Below are 17,639 nucleotides of genomic sequence, written 5' to 3'. Positions count from 1 at the left end.
TCACCTCATCTGCGTTTTGTCCAATTCCTGGACAACCCCTTTAAAGAGGTTACCCAGGGAATATTAAAACTTATCAGTGTTAGCAGTAAACTTTATTACTCTCTGGAAAACTCCTGTAATACTGCGTCAATGCCCCATTATATTTCTATTTCTCCTTATATTCATACTGGCCCCACTGATCTTCTTTACAAATTATACCACCTTTTATTAACCGGTTAAGGACCGCCGTACGTAAATTTACGGCCTGCGGTCCAGGTACCTAAAGACCGGACTATTGTCAAAATACGTCCTGTCTTTAGGTACCTTCTTGGCGGGGGGAGGGGTGCGGGGGGGACAGGGGTTAGGTGTTACTAACACCTAACCCCTTCCTCAATAACGTCCAGTCGGAACTGAGTCCGACTGGACGTTTTAACCCTTTCGATCGCACCGTGAAACATCACGGCGCGATCGAAAGGCATCCGCCAGCAATTGAATCAGATCGGCACCCCCCGCGGCGAGATCGGAGGGTGCCGATAGCAGTAAAAGGTAGTCTGGGGTCTGGCCAGTGACCCCAGACTGCCCGGAGCCCCCACATACCTGGTGATCCTGCCAGGACCTTCTGATGTCAGGCTGTGCGTCTACACAGCCTGACATCCTGCTACGGAATGCCATGTGGGACACCTGCAGGCTGTGTCTCACATGGCATTCTATATCAGCACAGTATTGCTGATTGAAGTGTCCTAAATGGACACATGAAAAAGTAAAAAAAAAATAAAATGAAGTGTATGAAAAAAATTAATAAAGTAATAAAGCCCAAAAATCCCTTTTTCTCTATAGAAAATGAATTATATAAAAAAAGAACTAAAAAGTAATAAAAACAATGCATATTTGGTATTGTCGCGTCCGTAACAATCTATACAATAAAACTGAAATAATATTTAATGTACACGGCGAACGCCGGAAAAAAAACCCGGAAAAAACTCGTCGGAAGTAATGATTTTTCGCCGTCTCACCTTACAAAATATACTATAAAAAGTGATCAAAAAGTCATATGCATCCGATAACAGTACCAATAAAAAGCGCAGGTTGTCCCGCAAAAAATAAGCCCTCAAACAACACTGTCAACCGAAAAATAAAAATGTTACGCCTCTCAGAAGATGCTATGCAAAAAACATTGATTTATGTCCCCAAATGTGTTTTTCCTCTGCAGAACTAGTAACACATAAAAAAATAACATAAATGAGGTATCGCCGTAACCGTACCGACCCGCAGAATAAAGGACACATGTTACTTATACTGTACGCTGCATGGCGCAAAACTAAAAAAGTAAAACTCAATGCCAGGATTGATTTTTTTTTTTTTAAATCCAGCAAAAAAGGGTTAATAAAATGTATTCAATAAGATGTAGACACCCAAAAACGGTGTCATTACGAAATGCATCTCATCCCGCAAAAAACAAGTCCTTATATGGCCGCGTCACCAGAAAAATAAAGAAAATATAGCATCTAATAATGTGAAGACAAAAGTCCGCAAAAATCACCAAATTATTAGAACACAACTGGCTGCGGCAGGAAGGGAATATATAAGCTGTGCGAGCGGATATCAGGGGACACCCCATATTTACAGCTTATGAGGGAACGGACACCAGAAGTGACCCCTAAAGTGACCCCCAGAGTGACTCCCCCAATTATAGGAGCTACTGGGACATAGTACACAATTTGGTGTCCCCAATGTCCTCCGCACCGCTTATATATTCCCTCTTTGCCATCCGCTGTGCAGTCACATCTGGCATACTAATCCTCACTACACCCCCTGATACATTCTTTGAGGGGTGCAGTTTTCAAAATGGGGTCACTCCTTTGGGGAATCCACTTTTCTGGTACCTTACAGGCTCTACAAACATGACATGGCGTCCAGATACCAAACATCTGAATCTGTACTCCAAAAGCCGCATCGCGCTCCTTCCCTTCTGCGCCCTGCTGTGCGCCCAAACTGCAGTTTATGACACATGTATGACACTGATGTACCCGTTCTATCGGACGTAATGTCATATGTGGGTATAAACTGATATTGGGGCACAGCCGGACACAGAAGGGAAGAAGGGTTATTGGGTTTTTGGAGCGCAGACGGTTTGGTTTTTGGATGCCATGACACTTTTGCAGAGCTGAAACGCCAGTAACGTGGAATCCCCTGATATGAGATGTTATTTTGGAAACTACACCCCTGAAGGATTTATCCAGGGGTACAGAGAGCATTTTTAACCCCCAAGTGTTGCTATAACTTATTATCCATAAATGAATACGAAGCTGATTGTGAAAGGTGAAAATGACCATTTTTCCAGGAATACGTCCTTTCAGTGCGTAATATGTTATGCCCGACTTGTATCAGAGATGAACGCTCTGAAAGCTGTTGTGCCCAGGATACCCGCTTAACAGTTTTTGGAGTGTCTCTGCTGACATAAGTCGGGCACAACATGTTGCACACTGAAATGGCAAATCAGTAAAATTTTCATTTTTAACTTCTCTATTAGTTGCGATTTCATTTCTGGAAACTAAATAAATGCAACACTCAAGGGTTAAAAAAATCTCGCTACACCACTTGATAAATCCCATCAGTGGGCTAGTGTCCAAGATGGGGTGACATGTCTGCAGATTCCACTTTATTGGCAATTCAGGGGCTTTGCAAAAGTGGCATGGTGTGCTCCAAAAACCAATATAGCGCTCCTTTCCTTCTGTCCCCGGCTGTGCCCAAACAGCCATTTATACCCACATATGGCATTAAGTCCGTTATCCGGGGTACACCAGTGTCATACATGTGGGCATACACTGCTATTTGGGTACCCAGCAGGGCGCAGATGTGAAGGAGCAATATGTGCTTTTGGAGTGCAGATTTAGATTCTTCGTTTTTGGACACCATGTCACATTTGCAGAGACCCTAAAATTGCCCCTACAAAATGGGGTCACTTCTTGGTGAATTCCAGTTTACTGGCACCTCCAGGGCTCTGCAAAAACAACATGGTGCCCAGAGGGTCCCTCTAAATCTCTACCCCAAAAGCTAAAACGCACAGTGGTCCTTCCCTTCTGAGCCCTGCTGTGTGCCCAAGCAGCAGTTTACACCCACATATATAATTTTGTGCCCCTCGGGATGGCCCCTTAATAGTTTTAGGAGTGTAGGTCTCTGACAACACAAAGTGGGTGCAACGTATTGGGCACCGAAATGGCATATTTTTAAAAATTTCAATTTTCATTTTGTACATTAATTTTTGGGAAGCATTTTAGGCTCAAAATGATAATACCCCTTGATACATTCCTTGACAGGTGTAGTTTCTAAAATGGGGTCACTTTTGAGGGGTTTCCACTGTATTGGTACTTTAGGGGCTCAGCAAATGCGACATGGCACCTGAAAACTATTCCAGCAACATCTGCCCTCCAAAATCCAAATAGCGCTCTTTCCATTCTGAGCCCCAACATGTACCCATACAGCAGATTATGGCCACATATGGGGTATTGCCGTGTTCAGAAGAAATTGTGTAACAAACTTTGGGGGGATTTTAATTCTTAAACTATTTGCAAAATTAAAAATATGGCGCTAAATGGACGATTCATTGGGAAAAAAAGTAATATTTCATTTTCACGTCCCAATGTTAATAAAATCTGTGAAACACCTGTGAGGCCAAAATACTCACTCTACCCCTAGATAAATTCTATGAGGGGTGTAGTTTCCAAAATGGGGTCACTTTTAGGGGGTTTCCACTGTATTGATACTTTAGGGGCTCTGCAAATGCGACATGGGATCTGAAAAATATTCCAGCAAAATCTGCCCTTCAAAAGCCAAATAGCCCTCTTTCCATTCTGAGCCCCGCCATGTTCCCATACAGCAGATTATGACCCCATATGGGGCATTTCTGTGTTCAGGAGAAATTGTGTAACGAACTTTAGGGAGCTTTTTCTCCTTTATCCTCTTGTGAAAATTAAAAATTTGGGGCTAAATTAACAGTTTGTTGGAAAAAAAGTAATTTTTCATTTTCAAGGCCCAATGTTAATAAAATCTGTGAAACAGCTGTAGGGTCAAAATGCTCACTCTACCCTTTGATATGTTCTGTGGGGGGTGTAGTTTCCAAAATGGGGTCACTTTTAGGGGGTTTCCACTGTATTGGTACTCTAGGGGCTCTGCAAATGAGACATGGCACCTAAAATTATTCCAGTAAAATCTGCCATCCAAAAGCCAAATAGCGCTCCTTCCATTCCAAGCCCCGCCATATTCCCATACAGCATACTATGGCCACATATGGGGTATTGCCGTGTTCAGGAGAAATTGTTTAACAAACTGTGGGGGGATTTTACTCCTTTAACCCCTTGTGAAAATGAAAACTTTGGAGATAAAGTGACATTTTAGTAATTTTTCATTTACACATCCCAATGTTAGTAAAATCTGTGAAACAACTGTAGGGTCTAAATGCTGACTATACCCCTTGATGAATTCTGTGAGGGGTGTGGATTCTAAAATGGGGTCACTTTTGGGGGATTTCCATTGTTTTGGTACTCTAGGGTCTCTGCAAATAAGGCATGGCGCCTGAAAATTATTCCAGCAAAATCTGCTGTTCAAACACCCAGTGTCGCTCCTTCCCTTCCATGCACTGTCGTGTGCACTGTCATATGCATTTTCTCCTTTAACCCTTTGTGAATGTGTTAATTTTAGGTCTAAATGAATGTATTAGTGAAAAAAAATGAAATGTCTAAATTTCACTGCCATATTATTTTTATTCTTATGAAATGCTTAAAGGGTTAACAAACATCCCAAATGCTGTTTTGAATAATTTGAGGGGTGCAGTTTTGAAAATGGGGTAATTTATGGGGGTTTCTATTATACAGGCCTTTATAATTACTTTCAGAACTGAAGTGGTCCCTAAAAAATTGGTTTGGAGAATTTTCTTGTAAATCTGGAAAATCGCTGTTACACTTTTAAGCCTTGTGACGTCCAAAATAAATTAAAAGACAATCAAAAGATGATGCCAATATAAAGTAGAGATATGGGAGATAATATTTATTCATGTATTTGGATGGTATGACTATCTGCTTGAAAAGTAGAGAATTTCACATTTTGAAAATTGCAATTTTTTTCAAATTTCCATCAAATTTCCTAGTTTTTTTATAAATAAATGCAAAAATATTGATTAGTGTTTACCACTAACATGAAGTATAATGTGTTACGAAAAAAACAATCTCAAAATCATTTTTGTAAGTTAAAGCGTCTCAAAGTTATTGCCATTTAAAGTGACACATGTCAGTTTTGAAAAAAGAGGCCTGGTCTTTAACATACTTTTGGGCCTGGTCCTTAACCGGTTAAAGGGGCTCTATCATTGGGAACAGTCATTTTTAACTAAGCACATACATGCATAGCCTTTAGAAATGCTATTCCACACCTACCTTTAGTATGTAAATTGCCTCAGTGGCTTTTCAATGAGCCCGTTTTTATTCATATGTTAATTAGCTTCCAGCCAGCACAGGAAGTTCCCTGCAGCCTCCTCTCTACTATTCTTTCCTATCTGTGTGTGCAAACAGGAAGCAGGAAGTCGGCAGCAGCAGCAGCCTGTGCTGAATACAAACATAGGAAAGAATAGGCAGAGGGTGCACAATGAGACTTCCGGGGTGCACCGAGAGGCTAATTAGCATATGAATAAAAACGGGCTCATTAAAAGACCACTGAGGCGATTTATATACAAAATGTAGGTGTGAAATAGCCTTTCTAAAGGCTATGCAAGGATGGGCTTAGTTAAAAATGACTTTTCCCAATGATAGAGCCCCTTTAACCCCTTAAGGACGCAGGGTACTTTGAGCCTTAAGGCTCAGACCCTGTTTTTCAAATATGACATCTTTTACTTTATGTGAGGATAGCTTCATATTGCATTTACCTATCCAGGTGATTCCAAGATTGTTTTTTTGTGACACCTTCTACTTTATGTTGGTGGCAAATTTTGGTCATTATACTTTGTGTTTGTTTGTTAAAAAAAAAAAAGGACAATATACTGAAAATGTCATAAAATTATCAATTTTGAAAGTTTCTGATATTCTTGTAAAAAAAAAACCAGACAGTCAGATCACACAAAAGTCTTCCTAATTAACATTTCCCATATGACTACTTTATATTGGCATTGTTTCTTCAATGTCCTTTTACTTTTCTAGGAAGTTAGAAGGCTTATAACTTTAGTAGCAAATTTTAAAATTTTCAAAAAAATTTCAAGATTGTGTTTTCAAGGGACCTATTTAGTTGTGAAGTGACTTTGAGGGACCTATATAATAGAAAACACCAATAAATGACCCCATTTTAGAAAGTATAGCCTTCAAACTATTAAAAATAGTATATAGGAACTTTGTTAACCCTTTAGGTGTTCCACAGGAATTAATGCAAAATGGAGGTGAAATTTCCAAAAGCCACTTTTTTATGCACATTTTCCATTTCAAACTAGATTTTCCAGTAACAAAGACAGGGTTAATAGCAAAACATACCATAATATTTATTACTCTGATTCTGAAGTTTGTAGAAATATCCCATATGTGGCCCTTCTGTGTAAGTTGACTCAAAAACAGTCCTCAGAAATGAAAAAGCACCTTTGAGGATTTTGGTGCAGCAATTTCATTAGGATAGTTTTTAGACACCATGTTGCATTTGCAGAGCCCTAGAGGTACCATAACAGTGGAAACCCCCAAAAGTGACCCCATTTTGGAAACTAGACCCCTTAGGGAATTCATCTAGGGGTATAGTGAGCATATTGACCCCACAGGCTTTTCCAAATGATACTGCATAGTAGGCGGTGCAGAGCCAGAATTGCAATTTTCAAACCATATATGCCATTTCAGTGCCCGATATATTGTGCCCAGCACATGCCACAGGAGTCACTGACCCCATAAAATGTAACGTAGGTTCTGCTGGATATGGCAATACCCTACATGTGGCAGTTGTATAATGCCTGATGACACGGCAGGGCTCAGAATGGGAAAGGACCCTGGATTTGGTAGCAGAAAAATTTATCAGCTAAGGCATTTACATAAGGCCCCTGAGGTACCAGTACAGTTGAGACCCCCAAGAAGTGACCCCATTTTAAAAGCGTAACCCCTTTAGGTACTCATCTAGGGGTATAGTGAGCATATTGACCCCACAGGCTTTTCCAAATGATACTGCATAGCAGGCGGTGCAGAGTGAGAATTGCAATTTTCAAACCATCTATGCCATTTCAGTGCCCGATATATTGTGCCCAGCACATGCCACAGGAGTCACTGACTCCTCACTCCTCACTGACTTCTGCTGGATATGGCAATACCCTACATGTGGCAGTTGTATAATGTCTGACGACGCGGCAGGGCTCAGAATGGAAGGGCCACTATTTAGACTACTGGAGCATGGACATATTTTCAAAAGGTATTGTGCAGCAACTGGTGCACAGTGAGAATTGCAATTTTCGAATCATAAATGCCATTTCAGTGCCTGATATATTATGCCCAGCTTTTATTACCATAGGTTTTCCTGGAAATGGCAATCCCCCATGGCTGCTATGTGATAACTGGGCACACAAGAGAAAGAGAAGGGAAGAGGCAGCATGCGGCAAGGGGATAAGCTGTGCGGAGTGCATCAGGGTAAAATTAAATATCAAGGGATGTATGATAAATGCGAAAACATTCTTTCATACAGAGCCCTGGTTTTTCAGGACACGTATCACACTGGTATATAGTGTCCTTCCTTATCCCCCTCTTTGAACAGACTCGGCACCTCTTTTGATTCTTTCCCTTCTTGGAAGTTTGAGGAACTTCTCCTGGAAAGTGTTGTCCTGGAACTATGCGTGGGGCCTCGCTTCCAGATGTACTGGGTACCGTCCCTTCCTGGTCTCTAAACAGGAGGTTCTTGATAACCGTCTCTTGAAAATGCAGGAATGTTTCCCTCTGGCCTGCACATCGAAATAGCACGTACGCATTGTACATTGCCATCTGTACAATGTGCACAGCCAGTTTTTATACCACACCCTTGATTTGCGCATGGCGCTGTAGGGCTTCAGGACTTGATTTGACAAGTCCACCCCTCCCATGTACCTATTGTAGTCCAGGATGCAATCTGGTTTGGGGGTCTCTGTACTGGTACCTCGTACTGGTACATGGGTGCTGGTGTGGCCATGTATTGTTGTCAATACAAGGACTTCTCTCTTGTTCTTGTACTTGACACACAATATATTGCTGGTACATTGAGCCCTGCTCTCACCCCTTCTGAGCGTTTGCCCAAGCAGGGTCTTAAGGAGGCCTCTCTGATTTTTTCGGACGGTGCCGCATGCTGCAGTATTTCTGGAGGCGAGGCTATTGAAGAGTGCCACGCTGGTATAAACATTATCCAGGTAGAGGTGGTAACCCTGGTCCAGCAGTGGGTGTAGCAAATCCCACACAATTTTGGCACTAACTCTCAGGAAGGAGGGGCATTCTGGAGGATCAATTTTGGTGTCCTTCCCTTGGTATATCCTAAATCTGTAGGTATAACCTGATGCACTCTCACACAGCTTATACATCTTCACGCCATACCTTGCCCTCTTGCTTGGCAGATATTGGTGGAATTTAAGCCTCCCTTTAAAATGTACCAGCGATTCATCAATAGAAATATACTTCTCTGGGGTGTATGCTTGGACAAACCGGGCACTGAAATGGTCTACTATGGGTCTCAATTTATATAAGCGATCAAAACTGGGGTCATCACGGGGTGGTAACTGTTCATTGTCTGCATAGTGCAGGAATCGAAGTATAGCCTCTTGGGTGACATGCCCCACGGTCCCGGTTAAAGGGAGGAATGTCCCGATTTCAACTCAGATCTGCGTCCAGAGGACACAGATCTGAGTTGACTTATACGCGGCTGAAGCAAGGAGCTGACATAGGTCAGCTCCTTGCTTTGCCGCTGAACGCTGCCTACTGGCCTGTAGACGCGATGTGATGACGTCACATCGCGTCTACAACTGTGCACCAGTGTGAGAGAGAGAGGCGCGCAGAGTGCAGCGGGGGAACGAGGAGACGGTAAGTGTAATGCGGAGGTGGAACGTGAAACTGCGGGCAGATGAAGGAGAGGACGGCATGACACTGGGGGCAGAGATGTGGGGACATGAATCTGGGGGCAGAGATGGGAGGACATGAATTTTGGGGGAAGAGATGGGGGACATGAATCTGGGGGCAGAGATGGAGGGGACATGAATCTGGGGACAGAGATGGGGGACATGAATCTGGGGGCAGAGATGGGGGGACATGAATCTGGGGGCAGAGATGGAGGGGACATGAATCTGGGGGCAGAGATGGAGGGGACATGAATCTGGGGGCAGAGATGGAGGGGACATGAATCTGGAGGCAGAGATGGGGGACATGAATCTGGGGGCAGAGATGGGGGGACATGAATCTGGGGGCAGAGATGGAGGGGACATGAATCTGGGGTGGAGATGGGGGGACATGAATCTGGGGGCAGAGATGGGGGGCCATGAATCTGGGGGCAGAGATGGAGGGGACATGAATCTGGGGGCAGAGATGGAGGGGACATGAATCTGGGGGCAGAGATGGAGGGGACATGAATCTGGGGGCAGAGATGGAGGGGACATGAATCTGGGGGCAGAGATGGAGGGGACATGAATCTGGGGGCAGAGATGGGGGGACATGAATCTGGGGGCAGAGATGGAGGGGACATGAATCTGGGAGCAGAGATGGAGGGGGGACATGAATCTGGGGGCAGAGATGGAGGGGACATGAATCTGGAGGAAGAGATGGGGAGACATGAATCTGGGGGCAGAGATGGGGGGACATGAAACTGGGGGCAGATGAAGGGTGTATCTGAAACTGGGGGAGAGATAGAGGGGGGACATAATTTACAGGTGACTGTAGGAGGATTATACTGTGTGTGGGCACATGAAAAATTAATGAGAATGGGCGGAGTCAACACAAAAGTGGGCGGGGTTAAATTTGCTACGCGCGGCGCACATTTTGTCCCTCTTTCGGTTCTTCAAAAGTTGGGAGGTATGTTATTATATAAAAAAAAGACACAAAAACCCACAAAAAAACAAGGACAAACAGACAAAGATGGGACACAGGTAAGGAGGTGGACGGACGGGGTAATTCAGGTGGTGCAATAAGGAGGTGGGCAGAGGGGGTAATTCAGGTGGTACACAGAAGTGGGCACAAACACACAGGAACAGAGTTTTGAATATATCTCAAAATAGCACAGCACAGCAACCACTAGCAACCTCTCTCAACTACTGACTAAACCCAACAGAGAAGATGGAGGAGGTTGCAAGATGTAGTAGCAGTTCTGTTGACATCACTGATGACTCCTATTGGTCAGTAGTCAGTGACTAACCAATAGTGGCGATCAGGAGGCAGGACTACTACAACAGTAGCCAATCACAGCAATGGCGCCAATGCACATCTGGATAGATGGAGAAATGCAAACAGCAGCATATCGCTCACATATACAATGGCGTTCTTGATTCACAGCAGGTTAAACATGCATAGCGTTTGCATATTGGCGATCGCTGACATTGCAGACATTGTTCACATGTCTGCAATGGCGGGATTGCCAATATGTTCATGATCCTAACAGGTGACCGCCGCGATTTTTCTCTGGCGCCTCATGCCTCATGCTGGCGCCTCATACCAGGGTTTGGTGCATCATACTGGGGCCTCATCTTGCATGCTGTGATGGCTGCTGTCCCTTACAGCAGTCATCACAGCAGGAATTTTATTTATTTGCAGCGACGAGACTCACATGGCAGGGGTCGCACTTCCGCAGTCGCCGCCATTATCCACGTGACTAATGGCGATGATTGCCGAAGTGGGACCACTGTCATTTGTCACCTGGCAGTTAGCTGGGATGGTCTGCTGTCTCAGACAGCAGGCCATCCCAGCTTGTACGCATAATGAAACAAAATAGCAGCGATCCGACTTCGGCGATCGCTGCCAGCTGTGAGCATGAGATCTCACTACCTACCAAAGAACTACCACATGTTTATCATGATAGCTGCCTATGTCCCCCACCTCTACAAAAATGTTTTTTTTTTCTGCTTGTTATATCTACATGCTGTGACCCCCTCCTCGTGTACTCCAACCACAGTCGGCTGTATTATTAACATCAATCCGCACAGAGAACTAAATGATCCTGCAGTGTGTCTGTCTTTCTTTCTTTTTTAGTTGCTATGATTCCTAGGATTTCTCTATCTGCCATGAGCTTGTATGTGTTTCTCTCTTGTTATATACTACTGTACCATCTATGAAACTGTATCACTGAAATTTCCACATTGTGGGACTATTAAAGGAATATCTTATCTTATCTTATTAGTATTCTATCAGTCAGTGACTAATGGCGGCGATCGCTAATGTGACACCTCCACCATTTGTCTTTTTTTACTTGCCTGTGATGGTCTGCTGTAGGGAACAGCAGCCATCACAACTTTTTTCAGTGAAACTGAGGCAGGAGGGTGAGGGGAAGCTGGTCAGTAATATTACTGACCTGAGCGTTAACGTAGTACATGCGAGGACATACTATTACTGACCAGAGCGTTAAGGGGTTAAAGCCCCCAATACCTCTTATTAGTTATGTTCCCTTATGTTACTAAAGGCCCTTAAATATAAAGCCCTCAATTGGTCTCTTATATGTTTTATCCCACCTTCTATAAAAATGTCCAAAGTGTGTAAAAAAAATAAAATGTGATACTCCTCTACCTCCGATCCCTGGAGAAACCAATGCTACTTCTCAACGGAGAGCACCAAGATGTCTGTGTCCTGTCCAGGACTGAGACCTCTTAGGGCAACTCGTAAACCACAGGCGTGAAGTGGCTGCTGTTTACAAGTTACGTACTAGCAGAGAAGGAAGCAAGATGCTTCCTCCTCTACTATGCACTTCAACTGCATCGGTGTCATGCAGACGCTCATGCAGTTGATGTGTAACTTGCATTGCAGCAGCCCCAAGGTGGGCTCTCCAGAATTACTGGGCCCAGGGCGACCGTCCCTGCCAAAAGCTCTTTTGTACGTAGTAAAGGATTTTCTTGCCTCTTTCTCGTCTTTTTGGCAGCTGCTGGGGACAATGTGTGAGGCAGAAAAAAATTCAACAGCCTTTAACCCAATGAACACTGATCTCTTTTGCACAGTGAGGGGGCATTCACACTACGGAACGCCAGCGTGTATCACAGCCGTACACGCCGGCGTTACAGCAGGGCTGCCGGACACTTCCAATTCATTTCTATGGGAGCCGGCATGCGAGCGCTCCCCATAGAAATGAATGGACTGCTTTTTTCCATTCATGTCTATGGGGAGCGCTCGCATGCCGGCTCCCATAGAAATTTTTTTTTTTTCTTATGGTAGAGTTGGAAGGGACCTCAAGGGCCATCGGGTCCAACCCCCTGCGAGTGCAGGTTTTCCTAAATCATCCCAGCTATATGTTTATCCAGATTCCGCTTGAAGATTTCCATTGATGGAGCGCCCACCACCTCCCGTGGCAGCCTATTCCACTCTCTCACTACCCTCACTGTCAGAAAGTTTTTCCTAATGTCTAATCTGTATCTCTTTCCCTTTAGTTTCATCCTATTGCTTCTTGTACTTCCTTGTGCTAATGAGAATAGGGTAGATCCCTCTGCACTGTGACTACCTTTCAGATATTTGTAGACTGCTATTAAATCTCCCCTCAGCCTTCTCTTCTGCAAACTAAACAATCCCAGTTCTTTTAGCCACTCCTCATAGGACATGGTTTGCAGACCTTCCACCATTTTGGTTGCTCTTCTCTGGACTTGCTCCAATATATCGATGTCTTTCTTGAATTGAGGCGCCCAGAACTGTACACAGTATTCCAGGTGTGGTCTGACCAGGGAAGAGTACAGCGGAATAATGACCTCTCTTGATCTAGATTCAATGCTTGTCTTAATACATCCCAGAATTTTGGGATGTATGAATGGGAAGAAATGAATGGGAAGTGTCCGGCATCCCTGCTGTAACGCCGGCGTGTACGGCTGTGATACACTCTGGCGTTCCGTAGTGTGAATGCACCCTGATGGTGCAGCAAACAATTCAATAATCCAGCTATGACTGACAGTCCCTGAACTGATAAACAGTCCCAAAAACACTTTTCCATGGCAGAAGCAATAACTGCAGAATATGATGGTGCTATAAAGTAAGCAAAATAAATAATAAATAGCAATACTCTATTTGAGACTGTCTCCAGGATTGTGACAATACAAAAGTCTATATACACAATACAGAGTCCTATATGTGGCTCACCATTGGGTAATCTCGCTTGGGTTAACTACTTCTGCACTACACAGAACATAAATAGCAAGTTTCTTGGCAAAAACAGTCTCTATACAGTTCTATGTCTAATTGCCAGACCAGACACTGTAGATCAGTTCCCCTTCATTTGACTGAGACCACAGCTGCAGTACCTCAGTTCTTCCACTAAAACAAAGAAAAGAACTGTCTACGTTGTGTTCTATTCTCTGTGTTTTAGCTGTTGAAAATAGGTAATAGATATGAGTAGCAGTTGTCAGTCCTCCACTGATCTGATCAGTGATCTGTCACAGTGAAGACTGAAAGAGATAACTACTTTAACTCTTTAAGGGCACAACCTAAAGTCGCATTAAAGGGGTTGTCCAGGATAAACTGAAAATTAAGCCCTAAACTAAACCCCTAAATTCCCCCCGCACCTAACTTCTAATTTACTATGATTACCCATATCTCTGGAGCAGTCATGTGACCACTCCAGGGACACTTTCTGATAATCCAATAATCCACTTCTGAAATGGAACTTCACCAGTACTCTTCCTTCTCCCCTATCCCCATTAATATTTACCAAGCCTTCCTGTGTCTGGGGAACGGCTCCACCACCTCTTCTAGCAGTGGGCGGAATAGGTTAGCTAGGGAGATGGGGAAGGGTGGGAGACGGGAGAGAGTGGGAGGGGCTAGTAATGGGCAGGATGGCTAGGCTTAGTGAGACCAGTGGTGAACCTAGCCTCTCTGCTGCCTGAGGCGGACGTTGTTCATCTTTTGATCGTCCGCCTCAGGCAGCAGGGGGGTTGGGGGTTCTAGCAGTAACATTACAATAAATACAATGCAGTAATATTTTGTGCAGTAATACTCACAGGAGACGTCTTCTCACATTCATGTCTCTTCCCTTAGGACCTCCATGACCACTTCTTCCAGCTGTGACTTGAATCTGTAAAGTTTGCAACTCAGACATCTTTGACTCCTCACTTCTCCACGCACCCAACATCTATCTATCTATCTATCTATCTATCTATCTATCTATCTATCTATCTATCTATCTATCTATCTATCTATCTCTCTCTCTCTCACAGCAGCCCCTGCAGCCTATATTATGCCTCACAGTGACACAATAGACTGTGGGGCATAATAGAGGTTGCCCCACCTCTCCTCTACTCTCCTCTCTCTGGGGTTCAGCTCTCTGAAGGCAGCGATGGAGTCTGACCAAGACACCAGCACTGTCCGCAGATTTATGCCAGATATGGCCAGCTGTTCTGACCAATCAGCTCCCGTTGCCAAATGGCAGGCAAATTTCACTGACAGCCCATAAACCAAGAAACAACTATTACTGATACTGGGAAAATATGCCCTGAGACCCATAATGATTGGCCTGTGATTGGCTGTCACTGAGTCCCAACATCTGCCCTGCTACCAACTGAGCATCAATTCTTTACTGCCTCAGGAAAAGTGAACCATAGATTTCAATAATCCCATGGGTCACCTTCCTAAAGGTTCAGGTTCCCCCATTACATCCACCCATGTATTCTAACAAGTTATTTGAATGGTTCTGTCAGGACCTGAGTTGTTTTATAAAATTATTGTGTATTTTCTGGTGATGTTTGTCTGGGGATTTCAGCAGGGGCCCTGTGACTCTCTGGTCATTCTCTTTGCCACTGAGCTGTATAGTTGGTGGTTGGGTGTCTGCCTCAGTGTATTCTTGAGCTGTCTTGGTGTCTCAGTAGATGCGAGCTTCAGGTGTTTGACATTGTCATCAACCTATCAGGTCTTTCCGGAGTTTGTAAAAGGCTGAGGGCCCCTTCTCACAGAGGATACGCTGGCTGATTTTGAACATGTAAACGTTCCGAATCAGCAGCATTTAAAGCAGGTCCCATTGCTTTCTATGGGAGTCGGCATATGCACGCTCCACATAAAAATGAATGGGAAAAAGCAGCCCATTCATTTCTATGGGGAGCACACGTATGCCAGCTCCCATAGAAAACAATGGGACCTGCTTTAAACGCTGCTGATTCGAAACGTTTACACGTTCAAAAGACTGCTGGCTTCAGTCCTCGCTGGTTTTCATTGTCACTAACCAGGATTCTTGGCCCAGTTTGGTAGGAGTGTTTTGTGAGAGTAGCACAGTCTCCGGAGCTGGATTGGAAGTGGTGTGAGTTTATTCTGTGTGAGAGTCTGTTTTACCCTCAACATTTCTACTCAACCCCTGTCCTGCATTTCTGGTTGCCTGTCACTGTTTTGGTATTAGTGAGTTTTTGTTTAGGTTTATTTTGCCCCTGTCCTGTGATACCCTTTCCTCACTACTCCACTCTCCCTCTCCTCAATTCCTGTTGTGTGTGTTATGGTTGTGCTGCGCCTGTTAGTTATCCAGCACGTCCTTCCTAGATGTTACTGTTTGCAGCTGCACCTAATCTTCGTTATGGGTAACCGCCTATAGTATCCCAGTCCTTAGCCTCTTTCAGCTCCCACCCCATCTGTCTGTTAGGTCTTCGCGTTTAGAGAGCTAGTAGTTTTCAGGGCCAAGCTTAGCTTGGGTACAGCTCACCATCACCCTCAGGCAGGGCCTAGTCAGCCGTCATAGTGACAGGGACAGCTTTCCTACCCCATTTCCATAGAGGTGCAAGAAGCATTCAGTATCACGGTTGCTCTGGCATTGACACAACCATGACAGGTTCACAGAGATATTATACCATCCATGTACACACCATAAAGGACAAACCATTGTCCACGATACGGACTATGCAGGACTGAAGTGCTTTTGCTGTTCACTTTCACATAATATGTTAAAATACAATGGCCCTGGGTCCATCGAAGGATGGTCTGGTTGTCCATTCTAACTCAAGGTTATTATACAGACACATTTATTTGAAAGAGATAAAGGACTGAAATGTAATAAGTAGAGATGAGCGAACACTAAAATGTTCGAGGTTCGAAATTCGATTCGAACAGCCGCTCACTGTTCGAGTGTTCGAATGGGTTTCGAACCCCATTATAGTCTATGGGGAACATAAACTCGTTAAGGGGGAAACCCAAATTCGTGTCTGGAGGGTCACCAAGTCCACTATGACACCCCAGGAAATGATACCAACACCCTGGAATGACACTGGGACAGCAGGGGAAGCATGTCTGGGGGCATAAAAGTCACTTTATTTCATGGAAATCCCTGTCAGTTTGCGATTTTCGCAAGCTAACTTTTCCCCATAGAAATGCATTGGCCAGTGCTGATTGGCCAGAGTACGGAACTCGACCAATCAGCGCTGGCTCTGCTGGAGGAGGCGGAGTCTAAGATAGCTCCACACCAGTCTCCATTCAGGTCCGACCTTAGACTCCGCCTCCTCCGGCAGAGCCAGCGCTGATTGGCCGAAGGCTGGCCAATGCATTCCTATGCGAATGCAGACTTAGCAGTGCTGAGTCAGTTTTGCTCAACTACACATCTGATGCACACTCGGCACTGCTACATCAGATGTAGCAATCTGATGTAGCAGAGCCGAGGGTGCACTAGAACCCCTGTGCAAACTCAGTTCACGCTAATAGAATGCATTGGCCAGCGCTGATTGGCCAATGCATTCTATTAGCCCGATGAAGTAGAGCTGAATGTGTGTGCTAAGCACACACATTCAGCACTGCTTCATCAAGCCAATACAATGCATTAGCCAGTGCTGATTGGCCAGAGTACGGAATTCGGCCAATCAGCGCTGGCCAATGCATTCTATTAGCCCGATGAAGTAGAGCTGAATGTGTGTGCTAAGCACACACATTCAGCACTGCTTCATCAAGCCAATACAATGCATTAGCCAGTGCTGATTGGCCAGAGTACGGAATTCGGCCAATCAGCGCTGGCTCTGCTGGAGGAGGCGGAGTCTAAGGTCGCTCCACACCAGTCTCCATTCAGGTCCGACCTTAGACTCCGCCTCCTCCGGCAGAGCCAGCGCTGATTGGCCGAAGGCTGGCCAATGCATTCCTATGCGAATGCAGACTTAGCAGTGCTGAGTCAGTTTTGCTCAACTACACATCTGATGCACACTCGGCACTGCTACATCAGATGTAGCAATCTGATGTAGCAGAGCCGAGGGTGCACTAGAACCCCTGTGCAAACTCAGTTCACGCTAATAGAATGCATTGGCCAGCGCTGATTGGCCAATGCATTCTATTAGCCCGATGAAGTAGAGCTGAATGTGTGTGCTAAGCACACACATTCAGCACTGCTTCATCAAGCCAATACAATGCATTAGCCAGTGCTGATTGGCCAGAGTACGGAATTCGGCCAATCAGCGCTGGCCAATGCATTCTATTAGCCCGATGAAGTAGAGCTGAATGTGTGTGCTAAGCACACACATTCAGCTCTACTTCATCGGGCTAATAGAATGCATTGGCCAGCGCTGATTGGCCAGAGTA

Source organism: Leptodactylus fuscus, chromosome 5 (assembly GCF_031893055.1).
Source record: "Leptodactylus fuscus isolate aLepFus1 chromosome 5, aLepFus1.hap2, whole genome shotgun sequence".
Taxonomy (NCBI): domain Eukaryota; kingdom Metazoa; phylum Chordata; class Amphibia; order Anura; family Leptodactylidae; genus Leptodactylus; species Leptodactylus fuscus.
The sequence above is the reverse complement of the archived record's forward strand: the minus strand, read 5'-3'. Positions refer to the sequence as shown.